The sequence below is a fragment of the Podarcis filfolensis genome, assembly GCF_964270895.1.
Source record: "Podarcis filfolensis genome assembly, chromosome: 16".
Lineage (NCBI taxonomy): Eukaryota > Metazoa > Chordata > Lepidosauria > Squamata > Lacertidae > Podarcis > Podarcis filfolensis.
The window spans coordinates 28,810,215-28,838,026 of record NC_139620.1 but is presented as its reverse complement, the minus strand read 5'-3'; the positions used below and the strand labels follow the sequence as shown (position 1 = coordinate 28,838,026).

Sequence of the window (27,812 nt, the reverse complement as noted above, 5' to 3'; positions counted from 1 at the left end):
ACTGAGCTATTCAGTGGTTTACAGCTTTTAAAACAGTTGTAGCAAAGTGAAGAATAAAAGCGGGTAAGTAAGTCAGGGCAGGTCTACACCTTAGATTTAAAGCACACCCAATGCACGTTCAAAGCTCATGGCAGTGACTGCTGAAAGTGCTATAATACTGCTTTAAATATATGATGTGGATTTGGCCGCTCTGAGAAAGGCATACTCCGGGTGGCAAACTCTGAGCAAATGCCTATGAGCTTTTCACCAGTGACCACCTATAAGTTGTTTCTTCAGCTTTCTTAGCAGAGCAGAGCTACAACAGACAGAAAAGTCATTAAGCAGCCCGCCAAGAGCATCATTAATTTTCAAGTAGTCCATGGGGGGAAAGATTTGAGTCTACTCTTTTTGAAAATAACACTTGTCAAAACCCACAACGGTATTTGAAAATCAAACCGTTCATAAAGGATGTTCAGGGTTGAAACCAGCGTGAGTTTTACTTAAAGCGGACCTGTTGAAATTTAGGGGACCCAAATTAGCCATGCCTGTTGATTTTAATGGCTCTACTCTGAGTAGGACTAACATTGGCTCCTGCTCTTAATTTCCTTGTACACGTGGCGTGGTGATTTGCAACAGAATTAATCCTGTGTGGATGCAAAACTTGGAAGCCGATACAGCTGAAATCTTAAGAAGCAGAGTGTGATCTGGTGAACAGTCCGCAAGAAATGGAGCAAACTCATTGCTCTAATAGAGGCAAGAGGAATTGGGGTGTGCATTTTGTTCCTTTTGCTTTTCATTGAATTGCAGAGTTGGATGGGACCCAGGGGTCATCTAGTCCAACCCACTATTCCCCTGCATGTCGTGGGATAAAGAAAAGCTGGCCACTTCTATGTGGGAAAGGCATATTTTGCAGGAGAGGGCTGTAGCTTGGTGGTAACTTCCGATTTGCATACAGAAGGTCCCAGGTTCGTTCCTTAACATCTTCAGATAGAGCTGGGAGAGGCTCATGTCTGAAAACCTCAACAGCTGCTGGCAGGAGGCAACACAGTCGTACCTTGGGTTTCAGATGCTTCAGGTTGCGTTTTTTCGGGTTACGGACCGCCGAAACCCGGAAGTACTGGAACGGGTTACTTCCGGGTTTCGGCAGTCACGCTTGCGCAGAAGCACTAAATTGCGCTTTGCGCATGTGCAGAAGCGCCGAATCGCAACCCGCGCGTGCGCAGGCGTGCTACTGCGGGTTGCAGACGCTGCAGGTTGCGAACGTGCATTCCGCACGGATCATGTTCGCAACCCGAGCGTCCACTGTACAGTCGTACCTTGGATCCCGAACGCCTTGCGAGTCAAACGTTTTGGCTCCCGAACACCGCAAACCCGGAAGTGAGTGTTCTGGTTTGCGAACGTTCTTTGGAACCCGAACGTCCGACACGACTTCCACGGCTTCCGATTGGCTGCAGGAGCTTCCTGAAGCCAATCGAAAGCTGCACCTTGGTTTCTGAACGTTTTGGAAGTCGAACGGACTTCCGGAACGGATTCCGTTTGACTTCCAAGGTACCACTGTATTGAGCTTAGATGGACCAATGGTATAAGGCACCTTCTTGTGTGGGTAGGGGAGGGTGCCTGCATTTTATGCCTAGATAGCTCAGTTGGTTAGAGTGCGGTGCTGATAATGACAAGGTTGCAGGTTCGATCCCCGTATGGGACAACTGCATATTCCTGCATTGCCGGGGGTTGGACTAGATGATCCTCAGGGTCCCTTCAAACTCTATGATTCTGTGATTTTACATCCTGTTCGGTTTAAGAACCTGTGTTGTTCGTTTTCAAAAACAACAACAGAAGCATCTGAAGAGGCATATTCTTGCTACTCAGCTGCTGAGAAAGGGGTGTGATCTGGTGTGCAGTTGTAGCGTGCATTGTAAACTGGTGACGGAATCAGTGGCGTAGCGTGGGGGGTGCAGGGGGGGCCGGCCGCACCGGGCGCAACATCTGGGGTTAGGGCAAATCCATGGGTTAGGGGGCGCAAATCCACGGGTTAGGGGGCGCAAATTACTTGCCTTGCCCCGGGTGCTGACAACCCACGCTACGCCACTGGACGGAATGGGTTAAGGCATGGGGGTGCGAGAATTCCTTGCAGTGGAAAAGGACATGAGGAAGGTGCTTTAAAAAGTGTGGAGGGTGTTTGTTGATGCAGTGATCTGTCTTCACCGCTGCGCCCCTTCCCCCCCTTCCCAGCCTGCAAAGTACGGTGCCATCGGCTCAGGAGAGGTAGTGCAGTTTGAGAGATTTAGGAACCCTCCCTGAACGCATCGGAACAGGTTGGCTCTTGCAAGGCTGAAAGAATCCCCGTTTTCTGGCAGGATTTGTATCAGCTTGCTAGATACCTTAAGAAGCCGAGGCTGGAATGCGAAAAATGCAGCGAATGCTCTTTCTTTCCTTTTCGAAGAATTAGAAAGAGAATGAAAAGTTGCTGGGGCGGGGGGGGGGGGGGAGAGGAGGCAAAGCCCTGCTCACCTCGATTTCAACACAGCGATGCTTTCTGTGGTTGTTTTTGCCTGCCTGTTCCAAAACAGCAACTGTAGCCCTTTGCCAAGAAGGCACTCTCGCCTTCTTGGTGAATGTAGACGTGGTACCCAACCACAAAAGAGTCAAGTGGGAGTTCTCCTGTCAATCTTTTTTTAAAGAGGAGTGCAGATTTGCGCCAGCAGTACAGTGGTACGTCAGGTTAAGAACTTAATTCGTTCTGGAGGTCCGTTCTTAACCTGAAACTGTTCTTAACCTGAGGTACCACTTTAGCTAATGGGGCCTCCCGCCGCCGCCACCGCACAATTTCTGTTCTCATCCTGAAGCAAAATTCTTAACCCGAGGTACTATTTCTGGGTTAGCAGAATCTGTAACCTGAAACATCTGTAACCTGAAGCGTCTGTAACCTGAGGTACCACTGTATTTGAAATCTATTGGCTGCTACGGGCTGCAAGCTTTGATTAAGTAATCAGTTAGATCTGTAGTTCCCAAACTTTTTCAGGCTACTGCCCCTTGGGTTCCATAAAGTGGTCCCCCCTTCCCCCCACCCTCCCCTATAAAAAGCATTATTCAAAATTGTGGTTTGCGTGGCCCATGAAGGAAGATTATAGCACCATAAAGTTTGAAACGGGAAGAGTTACTTGCATATTTATTCGAAACCCAGTGTGAAAACTATTCAGCTTAATTAAGAAAACAAATTGAAGAATTGGAATCAGCGATACCAGCTTTTCAAAGCCTGATGGTTATTGACACCTCCAGTGCCCCCCCACCTCCTTAGTACACACACCCCTCGCTTAATCTCACTGCCTTCCAGGGTGAGTTACCCCCGCTCTGGAAACCACTGAATTAGAAGAATGAATAAAAAACAAACATTTAAACTGACTAAAAAGAAGGCATCCCAATTAATCAGATAACACTGGTGGGAAAGTTCATTAAAAAAAAATTAAGTACAAAGATCAACTACGTTGTCAGCAAAATATTGGAGCTACAATAAAGTTTCTTCCACATGGCAGTGGGGAAGGAAAGCTTGGAGAGGATTGTGGATGAAAAATGCACTTGCAAACATACAAAGGAAAACTGTGAGGCTGTTTCTTAAATTTACTAACGAATGGGAAAATGGTCTTACCTTTCAGAACAAACTTCCCCAGGAAAAATCTTGGCACACAAGTTTTCAGAACTGATGAAAAGTTCTTGAAACTATCCTTTGCCAGTGGTTTAATGCAAGGATGGGGATCTCATGGCCTTCCAGATATGGTTAGACTACAAATCCCATCATCCCTGACCATTGCGCTATGCTGACTAGGGCTGATGGGAGTCTGACAGCATCAGCAGGGTAACAAGTTTCCATTCCTGGTTAGTTAATTAATTAATTTTTTTATAATAATTTTTATTAATTTTAACATATAAATTATAATACATATGACAAAACTTCACCACTTATACAATTTTTTTTGGACTTCCATCAGCACCTCTGATGATCCACCGTTTTAACCACTTCTTATGAATTTCTTAAATTCATATTGCCTTTAATTATCTTAACTAACCATCCTCCCCTTTATCCATAGTTCCAATAATTCACCTCACAAAACTTCTTGCAAACCTACAAACGTAGTCTGATCATCACAATTGCTTTTCAAATAATCTGTAAATTTACACCAGTCTTCTGTGAATTTCTGGTCCCGCAGATTCCGAATCCTTCCTGTTAGTTTATTTAGTTCTGCATAGTCCATTAATTTCATCCTCCATTCTTCTTTCGTCGGTAATTCTTCTTGTTTCCATTTTTGTGCCAATAATATTCTTGCTGCCCCTGGTTAGTTAATTTATAGTTGTGTCTAGTAATCAGTTGTGCACTGATGTGATTTATTATGGTTTTTGCTTTTAAAAAATGTGGTGCTTTTGTCTGTTGTGCTGGTTTATTTGTTTATTGCAGTGCTTGGAAAGTTCATTTAGTTCCAATAGTTCGAGTTCACCCCTTTGAAATAGGAATTAGTTCCAGTTCCAAGTTGCCACCTCCAAAAAAGAAACTTAATTCCAGTTCACATTTTGTTCATGTGGTCCTCTGCTATACTTCCCCAGCCTTCAAAATTTTACAAGTTGCTCAGCTTGAGTAAGACTAAGAAAACATCAAAAAACACACGATGCAATGTGAAAAAAATGTTTTTATTTACTTTCCCCAACAATTATGATCTTTAAGCTTAAACAGCTGCATCACTTTTCAGATAGATAAAAATGATAAATGCAATGGCCACAGTCAAACACGGTGTGTTTGTGTGTGTGCGTATGAATTGAATTAAAATCACCCAAAATTCCACTGTGAAAGAAACTTTATTCATATTCAGTTCACCTGGAAATCATAGAAACTACTTTCAGGTGAAATTCAGAGATTTTGGAATTGTTTTCATGAGCTAGTTGGTCCAAATTAGTTCATTCCAAGCACTGGTTTATTGTATGATTTTGATGTCTATGTGCCTTTCTTTTCTGTTTTGTATATTTTTTATAAAGCACTTGTAAAATGGCAGATGATGGGGACAATCTTAGAGGAGTCCCTTTTCTGCCATTCTCTCACAAGAGGGAATCCATCTTACAACATTTGCTGCAACACATACTTGCAATTTCAAAGTGAAGAAAGTATGCTTGCAATAATAGGACTGTAGCATTGGAAGGGGTCCCAGGGATCATCTAGTCCACACACACCCCGTAATGCAGGAATATGCAGCTGCCCCATAGGGGGATCAAACCTGCAACCTTGGCATCATCAGCACCACATTCTAACCAACTGAGCTATTCAGTTTCCTGCAACGCCATTGCTTTAGTGACATGCACATTTCTTTTGCAGCAAGTCCTTTTGCTTTCAGTGGAGCTTGCTCCCATAAAAGCTGTACTTTGCTTAAAGGTAAAGGGACCCCTGACCATTAGGTCCAGTCGTGGATGACTCTGGGGTTGCGGTGCTCATCTCGCTTTATTGGCCGAGGGAGCCGGCGTACAGCTTCCAGGTCATGTGGCCAGCATGACTGCTTCCAGGTCATGTGGCCAGCATGACTAAGCCGCTTCTGGCGAACCAGAGCAGTGCACGGAAACACCGTTTACCTACCCGCTGGAGCAGTACCTATTTATCTACTTGCACTTTGACGTGCTTTCGAACTGCTAGGTTGGCAGGAGCAGGGACCGAGCAACGGGAGCTCACCCCATCGCGGGGATTCAAACCGCCAACCTTCTGATCGGCAAGTCCTAGGCTCTGTGGTTTAACCCACAGCGCCACCCGCTTTGAGGTACTTTACTTACCTGGAAGCAAATCCCATTGAACACAGTGAGGCTTATTTCTCAATAGACAGGCATAGCATGGACTGGGCAGCTTCCAAGGTTGTGGGATCTCGTGTGTGTGTGAGTGTGTGTGTGTGTGTGTGTGTGTGTGTGTGTGTGTGTGTATGCTTTTGATTAAACATCCAAAACCCAACAGCAGAAGATCCTAGACTGGGATTTGGTTGGAGGCCTTGAACTGAACTGAACTCAAGAGTTCAGCTGCACCCCATCCCCACCATTTTTGTCCATTTCATCAATATAATCTGGGAAGGTGGAGAATCCATTTTGTTGTTGTTCATAGAATCTTAGATTTGGAAGGGACCCCGAGGGTCATCTAGTCCAACCCCCTGCAATGCAGGAATCTCAGCTAAAGCATCCATGACAGATGGCCACCCAACCTCTGCTTAAAAACCTCCAAGGAAGGAGAGCCCACCATATCTTGCGGGAGTCTGTTCCACAATGGGGAGACATAAGTTATTGCTGATCTACTATGAATCACCCAGAGATCTACCAGTACATCCCAATCTACTTTCTCCTCACCTCTGATTTATTGGATTTCACTGTTAATCGGTTAGGACACCCTTCTGCACCATACACTGAAAGCACTATTATTATACCACTCTATAAACAGTAATGGCTTCTCCCAAAGGATTCTGGAAAGTGTAGTTTGCGGAGAGCTGCTAGCAGGCTCCTCCCAGAGCTACAGTCCCCAGAACTCCCTGGGAAGAAGGATCAATCATTAAACTATTATGGGAATTTCAGCTCTGTGAGGAGAATAAGGGTCTCCCAACAACTATCCCAAATCCCAACAAAACCTAAAACTCATTCATTCAGGTGACAGTCCAACTTGACACCAACTTAAATAGATATAAAGCTCTCTGGGTGCGTGATATTCTAATATTTCCTTTCCCTGAAGCACACAAAGGGACGCGGGTGGCGCTGTGAGTTAAACCACAGAGCCTAGGACTTGCCGATCAGAAGGTCGGCGGTTCCAATCCCCGCGACGGGGTGAGCTCCCATTGCTCAGTCCCAGCTCCTGCCAACCTAGCAGTTCGAAAGCACGTCAAAGTGCAAGTAGATAAACAGGTACCGCTCCGGCGGGAAGGTAAACGGCGTTTCCGTGCGCTGCTCTGGTTCGCCAGAAGCGGCTTAGTCATGCTGTCCACATGACCCAGAAGCTGTACGCCAGCTCCCTCGGCCAATAAAGGGAGATGAGCGCCGCAACCCCAGAGTCGGTCACGACTGGACCTAATGGTCAGGGGTCCCTTTACCTTTTTAAAGCACACTTGTTTCTAAAACAACAAGAGCAGCTGTCTCTGCCATCCTTCCCTGTTCTCTAAATGTTTTGGATCACAACTCCCATCTTCCCCAGGCCAGCTCTGAACTGATGCTTCTCTGTTGTCTTGCAGCAGAGTACACTACTGGGCTTGGGTTGAGAATTATAGACTTGAAGAGCTGGAAGGGACCATGTGGGTCATCTAGTCCAGCCCCCTGCAATGCAGGAATCTTTTGCCCAACATGGGGTTCAAACCTATGACTCTGAGATTAAGAGTCTCATGCTCCACCAGCGGAGCTATTTCGGATGCCAACTGAACTAACTTCCCTCAGGGTAGCCTTGAGGAAAGTCCCTTTATCCTAGCTCCAGGCATACCTACCTTGCCAGGACTCTAGAAATAAAATTAAAACATGTAAAGATAAGTTGAGGCTTTGTGTGTGATCTGCCAGTTTTCTAGTTGAAATCTCACTGGCCTGCGGTACAGGCATGTTGGAAGAATTACTGGAACTATTATATGAATGTTTTGCACCCATTTTTTATTCTTTCTGAGTATTATTCCTATTGATTTGTACAAAAGTGGTATGTACCAGCAGAGCAATTCCACACGTGTCAACTCAGAAGCCAGGTAAATGAGAATACATTTCTTGACAAGTATAGGATTGTACCGGGTAGTTGATTTTTATATTATGTTAAGTAAAGGTTACAGCATTCTAGGAGAAACAACACCCCCAAATACATTTCATCTATTTGTTAATTCTAAACTCACCCTTCATCCAGGCAGGCACCAGGGACGGTGTACAGCAGGCATAAATATTAAATATATGCCAAACGTAAAATAGAATAAATCAACACTGCACATAACAAAATAACAAAAATGAGAGGCAATGATATAAGGCGGATTGAAGCAAGATAACCCTGTGAAAGTAATCAGAGAAGAACAGTTGAGGGAGGGAGAATTCTGTAGCTGGAGGTTACCAGCTTGGCTAGGGATAGTTTACACTGACCCAGAGTGGCTCTCCATGGATTTGGACTGCAGTCTTTTCCTCTGCCCTCCTGGAGATGCCAGGGATTGAATGCTGGGAACTTTACATGTAAAACACCAAGCTGAATACTCCTCTGAACATGCTGTAGGGATGTGCGGGGCGCTGTGGTCTAAACCACTGAGCCTCTTGGGCTGGCTGATTGGAAGGTCGGCGGTTCGAATCCACACAACGGGGTGAGCTCCTGTTGCTCGGTCCCAGCTCCTGCCAACCTAGCAGTTCGAAAGCACACCAGTGCAAGTAGATAAATAGGTACCGCTCTGGCGGGAAGGTAAGCGGTGTTTCTGTGTGCTCTGGCTTCTGTCACAGTGTGTTCCGTTGCACCAGAAGCAGTTCAGTCCTGCTGGCCACAGGACCCAGAAAGCTGTCTGTGGACAAACGCCGGCTCCCTCGGCCTGAAAGCGAGATGAGCATGCAACCCCATAGTCGACTTTGACTGGGCTTAACCACTCAGGGGTCCTTTACTTTTTACCTTTTACCTTCTGAACATGCTAGTGCTTCTGTTGAAAACTAAAATAAAAAAACTGAACACCAGTTCAGTTCCTATAGATGATGAGAATGCTTAATTAAATTTTATATTCTGCACATCCTCCCAAAGGAGCCCAGGACAGCATATAAGTGATAGAACAATAACAACATCGTGAAAACAACTTCCATTACGGATGCAGACTGGGAAAGATCGCAACTTAAAAAGCTCATTGAGCAAATCACATGTAGGAAGTCAGAGTAATTAAACAGGGGGAGAAAAGTCAGACAACCAGCACCCTCAATCCCAGTACTATTTGGCTGAGTATACCTTGAAGTTTATGTAATATAAAGGGCTGGACTGATGCAAATTGCCAAGAAAAAACGGCAGACCTTTAATGAATTGTTCTCAAACCAAATTTCCAACTTCCTGATGCGTATGTTTCATTTGCAAGCATGCATGCTCATTTAACCAAAAACAGCCTTCCTCAAACGGATATTACATGGGGCTGATGGGAACTGTAGTCTGAAACATCTGAAGGGCACCAGTTTGGGGAAGACTGACCAATATCAACCTAGCAATGGCATTCCACTCCAGTGTTTCACAAAATGAACACACACCATTTGCATATCAAAATATCATTGAACCCAGACACACTGCCCACTTTAAATACCCCTGAAGGTTCTGTGCAGCACATAGCTAAACTATGGAACTCACTGCCACAGGAAAGGAGGCATTGGCGGCCACCAACCTAGATGGCTTTAAAAAGGGGATTAGATAATTTCATGAAGGGAGAGGGCTATCGGTGGGCACTAGGCCAGGATGGCTATTCTCTGCCTCCGCAGTGGGAGGCTATGAATGCTTCCGAATACTAGTTTCTGGAAAACACAGGAGAGGAGGGTGTCTTGTATGCGAATCCTGCTGGCAGGTACCCTAAAGGCATCTGGTTGGCCATTGTGAGAACAAGATGCTAGACTAGAGACTGGTAACTGGGAGCGGCCACCGAGACCATATAACACGGTCTTGAAAGACCTACTCTGGCTCCCAGTATGTTTCCGAGCACAATTCAGAGTGGTGGTCTGACCTTTAAAGCCCTAAACGGCCTTGGTCTCGGTCCAGTATACCTGAAGGAGCGTCTCCACCTCCATCGTTGTGCCCAGATGCTGAGGTCCAGCACCAAGGGCCTTCTGGCGGTTCCCTCACTGCGAGAAGCCAAGTTACAGGGAACCAGGCAGAGGGCCTTCTCGGTAGTGGCACCCGCCCTGTGGAACGCCCTCCAACCAGATGTCAAAGAGAACAACAACTACCAGACTTTTAGAAGACATCTGAAGGCAGCCCTGTTTAGGGAAGCTTTTAATGTTTAATAGGTTATTGTATTTTAGTGTTTTGTTGGAAGCCGCCCAGATTGGTTGGGGAAACCCAGCCAGATGGGCGGGGTATAAATAATAAATTATTATTATTATTATTATTATTATTATTATTATTATTATTACTATTACTAGATGGATCCAACAGGCTCTTCTTCTGTTCTTAAAGTAATATATTAAATTTCTCTATCATTGTTTAAATCTTTGAACCCTCCAGTAACTCTTAATGCTTAAAATGTTATTGGGATGCCTGAGAAGAGCTAGCTAATTACCGTATTTTTCACTCTATAAGACGCACCAGACCACAAGACGCACCTAGTTTTTGGAGGAGGAAAACAAGAAAAAAAATATTCTGAATCTCAGGAGCCAGAACAGCAAGAGGGATCGCTGCGCAGTGAAAGCAGCAATTCCTCTTGCTGTTCTGGCTTCTGGGATAGCTGCGCAGCCTGCATTTGCTCCGTAAGACGCACACACATTTCCCCTTACTTTTTAGGAGGGAAAAAGTGAGTCTTAGAGAGCAAAAAGTACGGTAATTAAGAAGCAGCTGTGTGAGAGACCTAGTAAGCTGACAAATTCAGACCAACAGTCCATCTCCCCCACTACTGCCTTCACTGACTAGCAATGACTTCTCCAAGGTATCATGCAGGACTCTTTCCCGCAGATCTACCTGGAGATGCTGAGGAGCTTTCACCTGCAAAACAGGTGCTCTACCACTAAGCTACGGACTTTCCCTAGGATGTGTCTAGGGGCACACCAGGGCAATTCACAATCCAGCCAGCCAAACAGAGCCCAGGGGCCTGCATATAGAAGGCCCTGTGGCATTCCCAGCCTGTATAAGCATTATCAGATGACAGGAGATGGAAAGGACCTCTGTTCAAGACCCTGGAGAACTGAGATGCCATAAGAATAGACAAGCATTGGGGGAGCTGTGAGCCTCCAGCTGCTGAGGGACTACAACTCCCATCATGACCACTGGCCATGCTGCCTGGGGCTGATAGGAGTTGTAGTCCCGTGACATCTGGAGGGCCACAGATGTTCTCCCAACCATGGGCTATGTGGAGCAAGAGTCTGACCTGGTATATATGGCTGCTTCCTATGTTCTGATTTTTTTTTTTTACAGGCAGGAAGAACAGGATGTTTATTGAGGTCTTGGTGGGTCACTATACTGGTGAGTTTTGGTCAACTTGGTGGGGCAATGGGCATGCAGGCTTGTGCCAGGATAAGTGGTATCTTGGGGCAGTCACCCCAAAAATGGAAACTTGGGGCCATCCTAGATCATGGCGTTGAGTCATGTGGTTACGCCACGCGGGCAGGATTTTAAAAAACATAAATAGCCACCTGGGGCAGCTGCAGCTAGGATGTTTGGCAGGATCCGACCATTGCATGACAGGGGGAAGGGGAACACCAGTCTTTTGACCCCCGATCGGAAATCTTATTTGCCAATAGGAATGAAATTTCTCATTGGGATCGTAAATCCAATTGGGTGTGCAACGGTGGGGTGTGTTTGCGTGAGGCCCTATACAGTTCTTGGCAACGTTGGCAAACTACGCTTCCCAGCATTCTTTGGGAGAAGCCGTTACAGTTTAAAAGAGGCACGATACCTCTTTAAATGCAGAGTGCAGATGGAACCTAGGTGTGCGACTCGTGTTTCTGCTTGGCTCCACCCACTTTTGGCACGACCCGACCCAATTTTAGAACGCAGCAAAGTCAATTTAGTTTGGGATAACGCAGCCCTCGGCTTGAGAAACCTTCCCCCGTCTCCCTCGAATGATTGGCGCAAGATGGCTCAGCCCCCACCCTTTCGCTGGCTATTTATGTTTAAAATAACAACAACAACACCGCCTTCTTATGTTCATTTGCTTGGTTTTTAAATCTGGGACACCAGCCCTAACATCGCATCTAGTCTGCTCCCAAGACCAGTTTACGTCGTGTGCATTTGGCTGCACTTCTCTGCTAGGAAACGAGAGCTTCTGCATATAGGATTTTCCAGTCGGTCAATAAATTAAATCGATGAATTGATGGTCAGCATCAAGCTGCAGAAGAGGGGTGGCGAATAATTCTGTGGTAGGGGAGCATGCTTTTCCCCTAGTTTTTAGGTATATTGCACAGAGGGCCCTTCCATCTATAAGGTTTCCCTCACCACCGGTAGTTTTATACCCCAGGGATAGGAAACATGTTCCACCTCCTAGTATATTTCTGGCTTGCAACTCTCAACAGTATGATTATGATGACTATTGTGAATTAAATTTATTACTTGCCCTTCACTAGCTGGTCCCAGGTCCAGTTACAGCCATTTAAAATTGGGAATTAAAAACAGTTGAACCAGATCCCGGGTACAGGAATAGGGTGGGACCTGAAAACATGTGTCTCAAGTGTCAAAGGCCGAGGTAAAGAGGGGTGTCTGCATTTGCCAAAAAGCTGGGGGGGGGTGCGAATTGCACAATTTAAGGGCTGCCACACAGAATGCTTTCTCCTGAGCCACCCCTGAACTTCTGAGGGAGGTGGAACAGCCAAGAGGGACTCCTACTGATCTCAACACCCAGAAGGGTCTGGAGAGAAGGAGGTGGTTTCTCAGATGAGTCCTTCCTTTACTAGTGGAGTCCTTTCATTCCGGACCAATGGCCATGCTGGCTGAGGGAGATGGAGTCTGGCCACATCTGGGAAAAAGCAGGTTCCCCATCCCTGGAACTGAAGCTCCAGAACCGCTTGAACCTATCGATTCAATCTGAGCTCCCAGTACAGCTGCTCTTTGCTAATAGGAGTTGTACCTCGGAAGTCAAATGGAGTCCGTTCCAGAAGTCCGTTCGACTTCCAAAACGTTCGAAAACCAAATCGCTGCTTCTGATTGGCTGCAGGAAGCTCCTGCAGCCAATCGGAAGCCCCGACGGACATTCGGCTTCCAAAAATACCTCACAAACCAGAACAGTCACTTCCGGGTTTGCGATGTTCAGGAGCCAAAACATTTGGGAACTAAGCTGTGTAAAAACCAAGGTACGACTGTATAAAAATACCAGGAAGCTTCCTTTTGTAGACAAGATGAATTATTCTATTATTTTCTTATCCCCGTGCCCTCTGCATTCTGTAAGTTAGGGAGCTCGCAGGTCTTTTAAAAAGTTTTCATTTACAAACTTCTCCATACCTAGTGTGTCCTCTGGGTATGTAAAAACCATTTCCTGCTTTTGGGGTGGGCCCACCTCACTTCCAAAATGATCAGCACTCTGCCACCCAAATTTGCTGTTAGACGGAATGATGACAGACTGAAGCACTCCTAGAAACATTCTGTTTGAGCTCACATTTCAGGATATTTGGACCTTGGGGGCATCACACGCTATTTGTATACATGCATGAATGTTATGAGTCTGGGATAAAGTGGGCTGTTTCAAAGCGATCACCTGCATAACAAGTTTTGCATTTGCCGTCTGGATGCAGAAACCTTTCAAAAAGCCCTTTTGGTGTCGTGTCTGAAAATAGCCCAGTAGCCTGATCCATGCTTGCTTGCTTAGAAATGATTCACCGGATTGAAAGAGACTTGCTCTCATATAAGTGAGTGCAAAGTTGCAGTTTTAACCTCTGGTTTAGGATTGCTGGGATGCAATTTATGCTGAACCTCAAACATACATTTTGGGTAATTTTGGCCTATTTGCCTCGGTTTCCCCCCCTTAAACTTGGAAAGTTTGTAGCCTTCTTTGCAGGGTGGTTGTGAGGAGGGAGTAAGAGGCAAAAAGCCCTGCTAATGAGAGAATGTTATTGACTAGATTGGTAAAAGCAAGGAAGAGATGGCCTTGTACTTCTGACGGTTGGTCTTCTAACGTTTTCCCCCCTGTGCAATTGCAGTGCTTACAGATACGTTATGAAACTACTCAAGTCACCTGATGCAGGAAGTTACGTCCCATTTGAGAACCTTGAGGGTAAGACCCTATCAATATTGCCTCTGCTTCTGTGTTGGGTCCTAGTAGTGCAATATTGCTTATAGGGTCTTTTCCTTGGGGGGGCACTCTTCGAGGGAAGGAATAAATAAATAAGTAGAAATTGAACCAGAAACAAAAGCAGAAAACGGGCAGGTTGGTTAAACAAAGACAAACAGTTCTTGCGATCTAGAAGGGGGCGGTAATATATTATTTGACGTTGCATAACATTGTGTTCTTCTCCTAGACAGATTTTTCTTCCGGGGTTTGTGGCAGACTTAAGAGAAGAAACTGCCTCATCTTCATTTTTTAAAATAGGCTAGATCCTGTGCAACCAGATATTAAGCATCCTTACTCAGAAAGATTTGCTACTGAGTCCACTAAGACTTCACAAGTTACGAGTGCATTGAACTTGAGATATTGAAAGAGGGCTGGGAATAAGAAGACCATTGTTTGCATGTATCAATAACACAGGTTTTCTGGCTCATTGTGGTTTACTGTGGACTAGCAGCTTGATGATGATTTCTGCCTGATCCCTCCCCCATTGGTCCTTTCCAGACCAAAAAGCTTTTGAGAAATCTGTCGATTTCAGTTTTTCATATCTTCAGTATTAAATTCCTTTCTCCACATTTCCTCAGCAGTCTGTGGTTATAATTAACCATTTTTTAAAGTCCTTGTGAAAATCCATTGGCGTTTCAGTGCAAATTTCTCCTAAAGCAACATTTTTAATGTACTTTGGACTAATATAGACATTTCTGCAAGCAATTTCCCCTAATATAAAGCTTATTATTATTATAGTATGCCTAGTTATGCATCATATTTTTTTATTTAGCATGCATAATGTCACTAATAATAGGCTTTATGCACATACACACACACAAATGAAACATTTTTGAACACATTATTTGGTTGGAGAAGTCCACAGCAAAATTCAGAAAAGTGGAAATTTGAAACTTTTCTTTTGGTTTGTATATTGCTTCAGGAAGTGTGAATGCGGTAGGTGCAAACTGAACCAAATGCCTCACCCTGCCCACCCTCAGCTTCCCGTCACGTCAGAAACAGGGATCTTGAATTGTTGCCCCCTAACAAGTCTTGTGGGACGCGGGTGGCGCTGTGGGTTAAACCACAGAGCCTAGGACTTGCTGATCAGAAGGTCGGTGGTTCGAATCCCCGCAACGGGGTGAGCTCCCATTGCTCGGTCCCTGTTCCTGCCTACCAAGCACGTCAAAGTGCAAGTAGATAAATAGGTACTGCTCTGGCGGGAAGGTAAACGGCGTTTCCGTGCGCTGCTCTGGTTCGCCAGAAGCAGCTTAGTCATGCTGGCCACATGATGCGGAAGTTGTACGCCGGCTCCCTCGGTCAGTAAAGCGAGATGAGCGCCGCAACCCCAGAGTCGGTCACGACTGGACCTAATGGTCAGGGGTCCCTTTACCTTTACCTAACAAGTCACAGGAACTAACCAACCTTAAAGCATGGTTTGTTGCTGGTTTGCTGACTGTGGGATGACCCCTGATTCAAACATAACAGGAAGCTAAAGTTTCTTTCTGCTTTGTTTTATCCCGCTGTGGTCAGAGGCAGCAGCGGAGCAAACCGATTGGGCGCCTGGGGCGACGTACGTGCCTGCCTTCTCCCACTCAGCTGCCCTACAGCTGAGGGGGAGGCAGCGGGTGGACCGTTTGGGGCAGAGCCTGCGGGTGCCCAAGCCACCATGTCACTCCCAGGAGAGACGCCTGGCATGGGTGCGCTGCAGTCCGCGCGGTGAGTGCCGCCTGGCATTTTGTCACCCCCTCAGTTGTTACTCCCAGGGCAGCCTGCCCCCACCGCATCCCCTTCCTTCTGCCCTGGTCAGAGGCAGAACGAAGTTGGGGTTGATCAGGCAACCTGCATCGGCATGTTGTTTCTCTACAGTAAACTGCAACAAGCCAGAAAGTCGGGTTTATCCTTTGGTACTTTTACACCGGCTGCATTTGCCAAAGACTTTCTGGCTTGCCACGGTTTATTGTGAACAAGCAGTGTGCCAATGCAGGTTGCCTGTCAAATCTTTTGTTTGGTGCTTTTAAACCGGTTGCATTTGCACCTATTAAAAGACGGGTCAGGCAACCTGCACCGGCCTACTGCTTGTACACAGTAAACCGCGACAAGCCAGGATGTCTGATTTACTATTAGGGCCAGAAAAACCAGGGTAGAAACATCAATCCAAAGATTGATAGCGTATTACTCCTTTCCCACGGCTAATTTCACCTGATCAGCAAATGACATTTCACCCAGTAATAGACCCAGAGGCATTATATAGCTCTGCAATCCTGCTTAACTGAAAAGTATTTAAAAATAACAATAACCTGCAAAGTGATCACAAACGCCTGTTGAAAGGCAGCCGGATTCGGTTTTGGGAAGCCTGGCTGAATGGATTTCCTAAGCCAAGGGGACAAGGGCTCTATCTGATCAATAAAAGTCTCTTTCTCTCTTCCACCCCACTCCACCCCAGCTCAATACGAAGGTATGTGGGGAGAAAAAACGGTGGAAGGGTGTTAAATCCCTTATTCCCCCCCACTCCTTTGTAAATTATCAGTCACAGGAGAAGCGGGGATGGGGGTGGGATTGACAGAGGGCCTGAAAGGGTCTGGGTGGGTGGCCTCCCTGTTTTTCAGGTGGTCTCTCTGCTCTCTCACTCTCTCTTCGAGGGACCTTTTGAGGCCCGGAGCAGAAGGGGGGAAAGGGCAAAGTGGGGCGGGAGCGGACTTCAGACCGGATTAGAACAACAGAGTAAAACACCAGGCCCGGAAAGGGGGAAAAGTGGTGAAGGGGGGGGTGGGAATTGGTGGGGGTGGGGAGAAAGAGAGCACGCTCATCAATTCACTGCAGCAACCAGCGCTGTGAGGCGGGCCCAGGGACAATAGCAGCCCTTTCGGAGCCTCGCCTCCCCCCCCCCCCACAACGAAGCTGGGACCATCTGTAATCTCTGGCCCGGCGTGGTCTGCTGCCGACAGCAAGAGCCTTCGAGCTGTTAAATAGCTCCTGAGCTCTGTGGTGAGGAAAGAAAGGTGGTGGTCCCTGGGCACTTGGACGTGGGCGGACCCCCTCACCCCCCCCCCGTTTCTCTGCTGGCAGCCCCCCAAAGGCTACGATAATATATTGTAAACACAGCAGGTCGTGTTGGATTCCTGGGATGTTTTTATACATTCGGGGAGGAGGGAGGCGGAATTAACTGTAGACCCAACGCACATAACCGAGGTTTCGTTTTTCTGCAAACGGGGTGGGAAGATTCAAGGGCTGCTTTGAAAAGCCCTCTCTGACTCATGTGCACATTCATTTTGTGGGTGTGGGTGGGTGTGTCAGAGCATGGGGGGGCTTAGAAGGTACGGGGGGACCCCAAAAGTTTCCAATGGGGCAGTCTGCTACTCTTTCCCTGTTGCACTACTGTCCAAAGTTACAGCTAGCAGTGCAATAATGAAAGGGCGTCAGCCACCCCTGAAGAGCTGCATTGGGCAGGGGGGGGGGGGTCAACTTGGGTTGGACCATTTAGGATCGTTTTTCCCTGGTCAAGCCCACCCTCTCTCCCTCCCCCCCCCGAAAACGTCATCTCAGCATTTGGTAACCTTCGGCGGTTTCTTGGGACCAGGTGAGTTGTGGCTGGGAGGTCGGCTGGTCCTATGGAGAAAGTAGTTTGACCCGAGATGGGCAGGGTATAAATTATTATTATTATTATTATTATTATTATTATTATTATTATTATTCCACTGCCCCAATGGTTGGCAACCAACGAGCCTGAAGGGGCCAGAGTTTTGTTTTCTTCGTCTGCTGACTTCCACGCAAATCCAAGAGACGCTTTTATTTCACAGGTGCAGGTAATAGACTCAACAGCACCCACTGTAAGTGTTTCAGCAAGGAATTAATAGAATGGAATAAAGCTTTTGCCTGTGTACACTCCATACATTATGTTGCGAACCTCCCTAAGATCTACAGATTAAGAGCGGTATAGAAATTTGATAAGTAAAATGGAAATAAAATAAATAAATGAAATGAATATTCCCCCCTCCAAAACAAAAAAACCCCAACACCCAAAATTCCTGGATAATGAAGCTTTACCCCTCGCTGAACTACAGTTCCCAGCGCCCTTAACAAACTACAATTCCCAGTATGCTTGGGGGCTGTGTGCGCTTTAAATGTGTGACATGTACACAGCCTTTGATAGCGCCTTCCCTGGAAAGAAATGATGGTGAACCCGCTGCCCTTCAGACGCTGCTATACTCCAAGTCCCATCATCCCTGACCAGTGGCCACATGGAGCAGCGAAGGGTCCCAAGCCCTGCTCTACAGCACCCCAGATGCTTGCTATGATTTCCTTAATGACAACAATGGAAGAGTTAAGGCTGCAGTTTGAATCCTGCTTAACCTGGGGGCGAACCCCACTGAATTTGGTAGGATGGAGCCAGCGTGGTTAGGACTGCGCTGTGAGAGTCCCACCATGTTGTAGGGAGAAGAGGGCTCCCCAATCCCTTGTTTTCTGTAAGCAGCTTTTCTATGGATGTAGGAATCTGCCATATTCCGGATCTACCCCAGTATTGTCTACTCTTGACTGGCAACAGCTCTCTCAAGGTTTCTCGAGAGAAGAGACCTTCCTGCCACCGGCACCCTGATTCTTCTTCCTTTTTTAAAAAGCTGGCGATGCTGGGGATCGAACCTGCAACCTCCTGCATGCAAAACATGTTTGACCAGCTCAGCTTGGGAGAAAGCCACTGCAGTGTCTCAAGGTGTGGGGGTGGGGGGCTAATAAGAGACAGAGAGTAAGGGTACCTTGGTTCTCAAACTTAATCCGTTCTAGAAGTCCGTTCCAAAACCAAAGCATTCCAAAACCAAGGCGAGCTTTCCCATAGAAATCAATGCAAAATGGATTAATCCGTTGCGGACTTTTAAAAACAACCCCTAAAACAGCAATTTAACATGAATTTTACTATCTAACAAGACCGTTTATCCATAAAATGAAAGCAATAATGTACTGTAGTCACACAATCAATCAATCAATCAATCAATCAATCAACCAATCAGTAGCTGAACTGGGTTCCACACCATCACAAAAACAAAATAAAAAAGCCACAAAAATGCAAAGTAAATAGCAAAAACAGACAAACCTCAGCATAACACTCAAAACAAAAGTGTGGAACTCAAAATGGAGCATGTTTGGCTTCCGAAAAAAGTTTGCAAACCGGAACACTTACTTCCAGGTTTGCAGTGTTTGGGTTCCAAGTTGTTTGAGTACCAAGGTGTTTGAGAACCAAGGTACCACTGTACAGGTGGGCACAAGGAATGTCCGAGGTGGGGGGGGGGGTGGATGTGAGACACATGTCCATCTCTAGGACACATTTCTGTAGTGATCAATTCTCATTCAACGGAGGGAGGAAAATCTATTTCTGTAGGTCGGGGTGTGTGGAGAAGAGAGCTTGCAGCACGAAAACCAGAAGCATTTATGAGACTGTATGAAATGATTCCTCAATAAAGGCACGTTGCCCTGTGTTCTGTTTTTTAAAGTTGAGATTTGGAGTTTATATGGGCTTATTTAATACGGAGGTTCCCTTTTTTTCCTTTCTAAATTCTCTCTTTTTTTTAGGAGGCCGTTACGTCAAAGAGTCATTTGGATGAGAAACAGGGATACAGGGAACTCCTGATTTATGCAGGGGTTGTGTTCAGAAGAACACATATTAGCCTGCCCCGAACCCCGATCTCCCCACCCCACCATGCCTACTTGCGGTACCAAAAACAGCACAATCGTCTGCAGTCATGTGCAAGTGGGGAGTTTGCCTGTATTGCAATAAATTTGTAGGGCATGGTCTGGTCTAGCTGAGCGCTTGTAAATCCCATTGATTTCAGTGCAAGAGACTTTGGCTCCATCTGTGCTATCGTATCATATCATCGTAGAGACTCCCCCTTCCCACTTTCCCAAATAAATATGCAGTTATCAGAGTGGTTTATAACTGTCAACCCCTCTTTCCAGGGAACTCTGACAATTGTCGCTCTCTGAGAGGAATAGGGGATTCCTCACAACTTTCAGCAACTATGACGAAATTCCAGTTCCCAGGATTTTGGGGTGGGTGGGGGGTGGAACGCCATGACTGTTTAAAGCATAGCTGTCAACTTACAGATTTGAAAATAAGGAACCAGCAGCCTCGAAAATAAGGGATCAGCAGCCAAAATAAGGGATCAACAATTACTTTGATAAAATACATATTTTGTTGCGCGCAGATGGCTTTAGATACCTATTAGGTCCATAAATTACCATATAGCATATATTCAACACACAAAAAAGCAACAATTTGTTGTTGACAAAGGACAGCTGGACATAGAAAGGGCCCCATTACCTTCAGTAGCTTATTTAAGGGACATCATCCATAAGGGACAGCAACGGGACATGGCGCTGGGATAAGGGACTGTCCCGCCAAATAAGGGACGCTTGACAGCTATGGTTTAAAGTGGTGTGTGATACGGCTTTAAATGCCATCAAAATAAGGTGGGCTTCAAAGTGACCAACACTGGCTGAGTTTTGCCTGAAGGGGGTTAAAATGTGGTGGTGGTCCCCATTTATGCAAATCTGCTCCGTGATTATTAATATGGCAATAGAAAAGGAACGAATGGTGCTGTGGATTCTACCCCTCCCCAACATACTCACCAGTGTTGGGTTTAGTAATTATTAACAGAAGAGGAAACTATTTGTGCTTATGTAGCACAATATGGATGAATGACTGGCATGGAGGTATGAGAGAGCACTGGGGGAAGTGTTCGGAAGGATGAATTAGGAGCGACACATGGGACCTGCAGCAAAATTTTGCAGCGTGGGGTGCGCTTGTTCAGGATGCCAGCCAGTCAGCCATGTCCCTTTTCAAGGAACTCCATTCCGTGTGCGCATGCGTACACACACACACAGAGTTTTTCTGGGTTCTCTGCCCTCCCCCAACAGTTAGCACCCCATTACAGTGGTACCTCGGGTTAAGTACTTAATTCATTCCGGAGGTCCGTTCTTAACCTGAAACTGTTCTTAACCTGAAGCACCACTTTAGCTAATGGGGCCTCCTGCTTCTGCCATGCCGCCAGAGCACGATTTCTGTTCTCATCCTGAAGCAAAGTTCTTAACCCGAGGTGCTATTTCTGGGTTAGTGGAGTCTGTAACCTGAAGCGTATGTAACCTGAGGTACCACTGTATTAATTCTGTCCTCGCTGGTTTGTGTGGGGGTCACTTTTATTCGCCTTAGAATTATTAGAGGTTTGTGGGACATGTGTAAACCTCTGGGCTTCACCATGCTGGCCGATAGCTCTCTCTCTCTCTTGTGTGGATAATGCCATTTTGGCTAAGTGGCGACCGTCACTCAACAACAAGTTAGCTGTTAGTGGGGACAAAACATTCACGAGAGAATGGTCTGCCATGAGGTGGGTGTTTATAACAAGAGTGAAGTGAATTGTTTCTTGTTGAGTCAGGGGCCTGTTTTTTGTTTTTTTTACATTTGTGCTTTTTGAACCTGCTTTTCTTCGCTGATTTAGGAACATAGGAAGCTGGCTTACACTGAGTCAGTCCTGAGTCATTTGCTAGCTTGCACACCTCCCTGCTCACCCCTCACTTCAGACCATTTATATACAAGTCAAGCTGGCTTCAGCGCAGATATTCTACTGGGAAAACTGCCCCTCTAGTCTTACTCTCTGCTTCCCAGGAGGTCCAGGAGAGCAAGTGGGGCAGTGCCCCACCAGCCTCAGCCTGCCTTTAGCCAGCACCCCACCTCACCATGTCAGGTTTCTTACCTAAAACCAGCCCAACCCTAACTCTAACCAGCACTGGTACACAGGCTGAGACCCTACCTGCCAGCAGACTATCTCGACAGAGTGGTGCATGCTCTAGTTATCTCCCGCTTAGACTACTGCAATGCGCTCTACATGGGGTGCCTTTGAAGGTGACTTGGAAACTGCAATTAATCTCGAATACGGCAGCTAGACTGGTGACTGGGAGTAGCCGCCAAGACCACATAACATTGGCTCCCAGTACGTTTCTGAGCACAATTCAAAGTGTTGGTGCTGACCTTTAAAGCCCTAAACAGCCTCGGCCCAGTATACCTGAAGGAGCGTCTCCACCCCCATCGTTCAGCCCAGACACTGAAGCCCAGCGCCGAGGGTCTTCTGGCGGTTTCCTCCCTGCAATAAGTGAGGTTACAGAGAACCAAGCAGAGGGCCTTCTTGGTAGTGGCGCCCTTCCTGTGGAACGTCCTCCCATCAGATGTCAAGGAAATGAACCACGATCTGACTTTTAGAAGACATCTGAAGACAGCCCTGTTTAGGGAAGTTTTACTGTTTTACTGTGTTTTTGATATTCTGTTGGGAACCGCCCAGAGTGGCTGGGGAAACCCAGCCAGATGGGCGGGGTATAAATAATACATTGTTGTTGTTGTTGTTGTTGTCAGATTTCCATTACTCTTATCTGATAGGCTACTGTGGGACACAGGGTGCTGAATTAGATGGGCCTTTGACTTGATCCAGCAGGTCTCTTGGAACTGAAGTTAGGAATATAGGAAGCCAAGTCAGAGCACTGTTCCATCTAGTTCAGTACTGTCTGCACTGAATGACACTGGCTCTCTGGGCTTTCTCCCAGGCCTACCTGGAGATGTCAAGGTTTGAGCCTGGGACCTTCTGCATGCAAAGCAAATGTGCTACCACTGAATGGCAAACTTTCCTCTTCATAGTAGGCTACGCCTTACAGTGAGTCAAGACCATTGACCCATCAGGCTTGTGGGTTTGTATGGGGAGAAAGTAAATATAGAGAGAAGAACCTCCAAGCTTCCTAGATACTCATTCTGACCTAAACCATGCTGACCTTCCTTCCGATGCTGGACTGATAACTCTTAAGGGTTGCTATCTTTATTTCCTGCTCCTCTTTCCTTCATCCCACATTAGGAGAGAAGTCATCTTCTCTTTGCCTCTCATTCTGAGAACAAAGACCGAGCCCTGCAACTAGGAACTTTCCTACGAACAATGCACTTCCTTTAATAAACTTAGCTTATCTTCCCAAACTTCGCAAGGCGGTGTGATTACATCCAAGAGTAAAGTATGCCCCCCCCCCGAGAGCAGTGATTCAAAGTTAAGTTCAAATCCGGTTGGTACATTTAAACTCCAAATGCCATCTAGGTTACGTTAGCCCAAAACACAAAGCTGACAGTCTGAATCTGGAGTGTGGAGCACCTTCTCAAAAGAAGCCAGAGACTATGCTTTTGAGAGAGATAGATAGATAAGGAAGAGCGGGGAAATGGCTGAGTTGAAGCAGCTGATAACCCAGTTAACAAAAGGAAATTACTCGATATGGTACGTTCAGATGGAAACTCGGATGGGACAAGAGCTGCCCTTTGAAGTAATTACGGAGGATTGTCCTGTGGGAGACGAGGATCTGGCAGGCTGGAATGTCTGGAGGGAAGCTGATGAGAAAGCGAGAGACCTGATTGTGTCTTTGGTGAGTGATTCACAAGTTCCTTTTGTGAGAGTTTGGACAAATTCGTAGAGGAGACGATCAATAGCCAGTAGCCGTGTTGGCTACGCTCTGCCTCCACAATTGGGGGAGGTTGGTGGGAACAGGAGGGGAATGGGAAGGTTCTCTGGTGCTCATGTCCTGCTTATGTGCTTCCCAAAGGCATCTGTTGGGCCACTGTGTGATCAGGATGCTGGACTAGAGGGGCCATTGGCCTGATCCACCATGTTCTTCTTAGGTTATTGTAACGTTCTGAGTCAGCTAAACAGGTGCGTGGGGGGAATCTAAAAATAGCCAAGTAATGCAGGTGGCGCTGTGGGATAAACCACAGAGCCTAGGACTTGCCAATCAGAAGGTTGGCGGTTCGAATCCCCGCGACGGGGTGAGCTCCCATTGCTCAGTCCCTGCCCCTACCAACCTAGCAGTTCGAAAGCACGTCCAAGTGCAAGTAGATAAATAGGTACCACTCCAGCGGGAAGGTAAACGGCGTTTCCGTGCGCTGCTCTGGTTCGCCAGAAGCAGCTTAGTCATGCTGGCCGCAAGACCTTGAGGCTGTATCCCGGCTCCCTCGGCCAGTAAAGTGAGATGAGCGCCGCAACCCCAGAGTCGGCCACGATGGTCAGGGGTCCCTTTACCTTTAATGCTTCTGTAGCATAGTCTCTTTGAACCTTTAATCGAAAGGAGACTCTCAAGAACTGCTCCCAAGTTCTAAACAAGGAAGGCCAGTAGTGAAACGTAGATGGAAAGCTTGCTGGTTTTCTGAGCTCAGTGCCACGATCCTTTCAAAACTTTCGTTTGTATTTAAGGAGCAACAGGATAAAAGTTTGGAATCAAATCATTTCCTCCTTGAGTTTTTAAATGGCAGCAACAGATGATAGATAGGGAAGCTCAGAATAAGACTTAAGGCCAAGGCAGCACACCCTGTTTCATCTTTATCAATTATTACTCAAGGTACACCCTGTGATGTATCTACTGAGAGGGGAAAGCCAAGGGCTTGAAAAGCTGAAGCAGTATGTGGCTATAGGGAGCAACACATTCCAAAGAAAGCCACGGATGCTACGTTCAGACAATAGGAGGTGTCTGGAGTAACAGCAGTTCCTGCCTAAACAAGGAGCCAGATCACAGCACCTTGCAAACCGGCAGCAGAATGGTGTTGCAGAACACAAGAACTGCACATTGCTGGAAATGATGAGTTGTCTGCAGTGGGGATGCACTGGAGGACCCACAAGATGTTAGGGATGAGCGGAGTTACACTTGCCTACCTATAGAACCATCTACTGATGGGAATGACAGACAAGACGCTATATGAATTTATTGTGTGAGCAGATAATCAGTATAGCTCATCTTAGAGTGTTTGGGTCAATGGTTTACAACATGGGTAGGCAAACTAAGGCCCAGGGGCCGGATCCGGCCCAATCGCCTTCGCAATCCTGCCCGCGACAGTCCGGGAATCAGTGTGTTTTTACATGAGTAGAATGTGCCCTTTGATTTAAAATGCATCTCTGGGTTATTTGTGGGGCCTGCCTGGTGTTTTTACATGAGTAGAATGTGTGTTTTTACTTAAAATGCATCTTTGGGTTATTTGTGGGGCATAGGAATTCGTTCATTCCCCCCCCAAAAAAAAATAGTCCGGCCCCCCATAAGGTCTGAGGGACAGTGGACCGGCCCCCTGCTGAAAAAGTTTGCTGACCCCTGGTCTATAACATCCACTTGCCAGACCAGAAGAGGTCCAAACTGGACAATGCAACACAATTAGAAACGTTTGTGGGATACTCCCCAGAGAGAGAGAAATTTGAACAAGAGGGGGGTGCAGAAACAGATGAAGCCACACAGCCAGAAGGGGCAATGGAGCCCACACCCATATGCTCAGACTGTGAAAACCAGTGTTCGAAACTCCCATTGTTCCAACAGGGAATTTCATTAGCTTGAGCAGTTTCTAAGCTCTGGGCTCAGTACTGTGCCTAAGATACCAGATTAAAACTGCAGAGTGGAAGGAAAGGAGAACCTTTTTCTGCCTTCGCACTTCCAGCTAGTCTCTGAAGACTGCAGAAGAGACCCTCTTGAGCAGGGGTCGGATCAGGCCCAATTGCCTTCAGGATCCAGCCTGCGGACTGTCCGTGGATTGGCGTGGGGATTCTGTTCATTTGGGCTGCAGCATTTTTTCCATTCCCCCCCACACACCACGGTGGCGCCTCTTCCCTCCCTTCTTCTGGCTTCTCCCCACCCTGCCTAGAGGACGAAGGGGGCTGGGCTGAGGTGGCTGAGCGCCATTTTAAGCAACCCCTCTCCGGAGCCAGCCCATTTGTGCCATTCATCTTCCCTCCGCCACCACCACCCTGGTGCTCCTGTGGGCCAGAGAGTGGAGCGGGCAAGCTCACTCTGCCTACCCACGAGAAGAAGCAGCGGTGGTGGGGGTGGCAGCCCCAGGGAAGGTAAGCCCAGCGGCTGGGGTGGGGAGGAGGACTACTTGCCCCCCTTGCCTCTTCTTATAAAAAAAGTGTGCCTAGACATTTCGTTGTACCCATAACTTAGGTTTAAGGTGCCATTCAGCTCCTAGCTTTCATATCTGTTTCTAATGCTGGTGCAAACAGAAGTGAGACTGCCCTACCTTGTAAGAGATTATTCCTGAGCCAACAGTAGGGGAAGAAGTTGAAACCCTACCCAAACTAGGGGCTGGCAAGTGGAAGAAAGCACCCAAAGGAAAGTTGAATACGCTTCAGAAGTACAAGAACACTAAGATGCCTCGTGGATCTTCAAGAAGAAGCTTGACACTGAAGGCAAGATTCAGAGGTACAAGGCAAGAGTAGTTGCTGAAGGATACTCTCCAAAGTATGGAGAAGACGACAGCGGTAGAAATGTAATACCATTGCAGGAAAATCAGCCCACCAACCAAGAAAGAATGAGAAGCAGGTAAAAGTGGCAGGATAGCTTTAGGTTTACAGTGCCTTTCAAGTATCAGCTACTGCAGATCCCAAGCTTCTGGAATACGCAGGTCTGATAGGGTCAGATACGTTGTAGATCACAAGTCAAGCAGTGGAAACCTGTTTTCGTTACGGAGGGTCAGTTATCTGCTGGGCAGGCCACAAGCAAGCAACAGACACTGTCTTCCACAGAAGTGGAGTATGTATCTTTTGCTGAGGCATGTTGTTAGATGAGATGGCTATACAGATGTCTACAAGACTTAGGCATACCTGAGTTGGAGCCTATCGCAATGCTTGAAGGCAATCAAGCCTGCGTACGATTCGCAAAAGAGGAGGGAATGAATTCAAGCATGATGCGCAACAACATGAAGTTTCACGTCCTAAAGAGATACACAGGACAAGGAGCTTCTAGAAGTGAAAGAGATGGCTGCTGACTCGTGGACCAAAGCTTTGGGCAAGGTCCAACACCAGAAATTGTGAGAAAAGATTGATCTCGAGAACTGAAGCAAGCTTGATTAAGAAGGGTGTTGGAAATGTTGGGGTGCAACTCAGCTTGTATTGACAGCTGGTGGGTTTGCATGGGGAGAAAGTATATTTATAAGAAGAAGAAGAGTTTGGATTTGATATCCTGCCCTTCACTCCCTTTAAGGAGTCTCAAAGCGGCTAACATTCTCCTTTCCCTTCCTCCCCCACAACAAACACTCTGTGAGGTGAGAGGGGCTGAGAGAGTTCAAAGAAGTGTGACTGGCCCAAGGTCACCCAGCAGCTGCATGTGGAGTAGCGGGGAATCAAACCTGGTTCCCCAGATTACGAGACTACCGCTCTTAACCACTACAGCACACTGGCTCTCATATAGTCGTACCTTGGATCCCAAACGTTCAGTTTGCGAACGTTCTTTGGAACCCGAATGTCCGATGGGGTTCCACAGCTTCTGATTGGCTGTAGGAGCTTCCTGCAGCCAATCAGAAGCTGCGCTTTGGTTTCTGAATGTTTTGGAAGTCGAACAGGCTTCCAGAACAGATTCAGTTCGACTTCCAAAGTACAACTGTGTTGAGAAATGAGCCTTCAAACTCCCTAGGCTGTCTTTCTGACCTAACAAATGCTGACCTGAGGCTAGACTGATAAGAGTATGGTTGCTGACCTCATTTCATGTTCCTCCCTTCTTCTTCGTCCCTCCTTGAGGGAGGAAACATACAGTGGTACCGCGGGTTACATACGCTTCAGGTTACAGACTCCGCTAACCCAGAAATAGTTAAGAACTTTGGGTTAAGAACTTTGCTTCAGGATGAGAACAGAAATCATGCTCTGGCGGCATGGTGGCAGCGGGAGGCCCCATTAGCTAAAGTGGTGCTTCAGGTTAAGAACAGTTTCAGGTTAAGAACGGACCTCCGGAACGAATTAAGTACTTAACCCGAGGTACCACTGTATTTCCTTTTGTGTCTCTCTCTCATACTAAGAATGAAGACCAAGCATGGCTCTTTGTGTCTCCACCTTTGTTACCTGGAACTAGGAACTTTCCTATCAAGAATGTATTTCCCTTAATAAACTTAAC

The 27,812-nt window shown here is 46.7% G+C and overlaps 1 protein-coding gene across 1 annotated transcript in view; it reads left to right on the top strand.

Annotated features, from left to right (window-relative positions):
• Window positions 1-10,070: 10,070 nt before the first annotated feature.
• Window positions 10,071-27,812, top strand: part of YDJC (YdjC chitooligosaccharide deacetylase homolog) — a 107,707-nt gene continuing 89,965 nt past the window's right edge. The window contains exons 1-2 of the mRNA XM_083590548.1: window positions 10,071-10,218; window positions 10,484-11,113. The gene's annotated coding sequence lies outside the window, so the exon portion shown is untranslated. The remainder of the gene's footprint in view (window positions 10,219-10,483; window positions 11,114-27,812) is intronic.